Source organism: Triticum dicoccoides, chromosome 5B, assembly GCF_002162155.2.
Source record: "Triticum dicoccoides isolate Atlit2015 ecotype Zavitan chromosome 5B, WEW_v2.0, whole genome shotgun sequence".
Lineage (NCBI taxonomy): Eukaryota > Viridiplantae > Streptophyta > Magnoliopsida > Poales > Poaceae > Triticum > Triticum dicoccoides.
In genome coordinates this window covers 41101125-41103638 of record NC_041389.1, presented here as the reverse complement: position 1 = coordinate 41103638, position 2514 = coordinate 41101125, and positions in this window count along the sequence as shown.

The window sequence follows — 2514 nt, the reverse complement described above, 5'->3', positions numbered from 1 at the left end:
GACATCATCCAAGGTATTTGATTTAGACCAAACCTAATCCTAAAGAGTAGCCGGTCTCTTTCTTGACAAAGTATAGAGAGCGAAGAAAAGCAATAGAGAATGACTCAGTATGTTTCTAATTTTGGAATTTAGTGAAGTGGTTGAGACAGAGAAGAATTAAGATTACATGAGATGATGTATTGAAAACTTACGTTTTTGGAAAGTACACGATGTCTCACAACTGTGTTCCTTGTTGGTGGCATATCATCAATCGTCATCGTCTTCTTTCTGTTTTTATACGCTTTCTGATTAGATGACAATGATCAAGTTGAACCGTGGACCTTTGAAGTCCCACCTTCCTTTCTTCTCAAAGATGGATAAGTGGATGAATGGTGGGTGTCTCTCTCTCACACACATCAAGAGGCTACTGTGCAGATGGTTGATTGGGCTATTTGGAAAAGCAGAAATGTGATTATATTTGAGAAAAAAAGGATAAATGATCATCAAATTAATATGCAGATGGTTGATTGATTGGTCTATTTTGCAGATAAAGGAGCCGTCAAAAGAATGTTGGAGCTGGGAGCAAGAGTGCTAGATCGGGCAGCAAGTGAGGTGTTCACAGCCAGACAGGGGTGGAGAATCAACGTCGCTAGGCTGGAGTATGCAAGAACTCTTGCTACTGTGGATCCGGGCGCTGCTGTTAGTTCTAGTGGCTGCTAGGCTTCTTTTAGTTCCGTGTTTTTTCTATTTTGTTATCTTGGGTGGTCTAGACTGGTTCCCTGGATGCTTTGGATGCTGGTTTCAGTGTGGGTGCTGGCTGGTGCTGGTTCTCAGTGTGGCCTTTTGTTTTTCGGTTTCGATTCTGGTAGCTCTAGTTTGGTCGTAGGCTGGTTCGCTGTTCTGAACTTTGTTGGATATTGCGGTGGTTTTCAGTAATGAAAATTGGAAGGGGCAAGCCCTTCTTTGATAAAAAAAAGAGGCTACTGTGCCGTGCATTGCTGGCCATGCTCTGTCACTGCACTGTTCCATCTTTGCCTTGCCAAGATCGAAAGGTGGGGCTCCAAGGCTAAAGGAAAAGGCATAAAAAAGATGATGATGACTCATGAGAATGACCCACGTCTCCCTAACTATTTCTCTTTTTTTCTGTACAGGAAACCTCCATCATTATCTCTTCTTAATTACTCCGCTTAACAAACCAAACCTACACAAAGTAAACACTACATGAAAAATATTATACGCCACATATATTGAGTGAAAATTATCTGGGGCTCGGCATATAAGTTGTACGTGGAAAAAGAAAGTCGGCAACCATTGGATGCTCGGCAAAGCAAAGGTTTACGGCAAGTACAACGAAAAAAACACACGGTATAAGAAAGGACCTCTGCTACAAAATACAAAAGGCACTCACCAAAATATATGGTCTCGCCATGCGGACACATGTCCCTTTCAACTGGGTTTGACGGCTCCACGTGACGGTGGGTGTTATTTGCCGGTGTCCACTAACAGATACTTGCCTTCCATTTTAGCAGTTTTAGTTTTGCATTTCCTTTTTTCTAATTCAGATAAGTGTAAGCGAGTGCCTGGTCGACTTCACAGTTTGCATTTCTTTTTTTGCTCTTTGATTTCTTAATGCGCATTTTTCTAATGTTTTCGCTTCCATTTGTATTTGTTTTTTCTATTTCTTTCTCTCCAGGCCTTTAGTATTTCCCACCCTTTAGTTTCTTCCCCTCCCTTTCCTACTCTCGTTCATTAGCACCACTATTTCCTCGCCCTTCCCACTTGTTTCTTTATTGTATTTTTCCTTTCCCTTCAATTTATATTTCTTTATTGCATTTTTGCGCTACAAGTTAGCGTCCCTAGTAATTTTTTGAAGGTTTAGTTATACATGTTGAAATATAGTCCATTTTATGTAGATCATGTTCGAACTGTGCTGAAATCCGCCGTGTTTGATAAAAAATTGTCTGGTTCATTGAAATGCGGATTGAAATGTATGTGGGCATGATTGGGTGGGCTCCTATATCATTGCCTGTGAACTGGTCTCCACTGGTCACCAGATGAATACGATATCTGATATGGGAGTCGGCGTTGGAGATGACCTAAGGTATTTGATTTAGAGCAAATCTAATTCACGAAGAGGATCAAGTCTATTCCCTGACAAAGTAAAGAGAACTGAGAATCGAGCTTCCTCGGGATGATGACTTGAAAATTTGGGTTGTTGGAAAGTAAATGAAAGCAATAGAGACTGGCTGGGGTATGAATTTACTAAAGCAGGAGAGAGATAGAGAAAAAGAAGAATTGAGCATACTCGAGATGATGACTTGAAGACTTGGGTTGTTGGAAAGTAAATGATGTCTCGAACTATATTCCTTTGTTGGAAGCATTCCATCAATCGTCATCGTCTTCTTTCTTTGTTCTAGATGCTCTTTGATTAGATGACAATTATGAGTTGAACCGTGGACCTTTGGAGCCCCACTTCCCATTCTCTTCAAAGTTCAAAGATAGAGAAGTGGATGAATGGTGTGTGTGTGTGTGTGT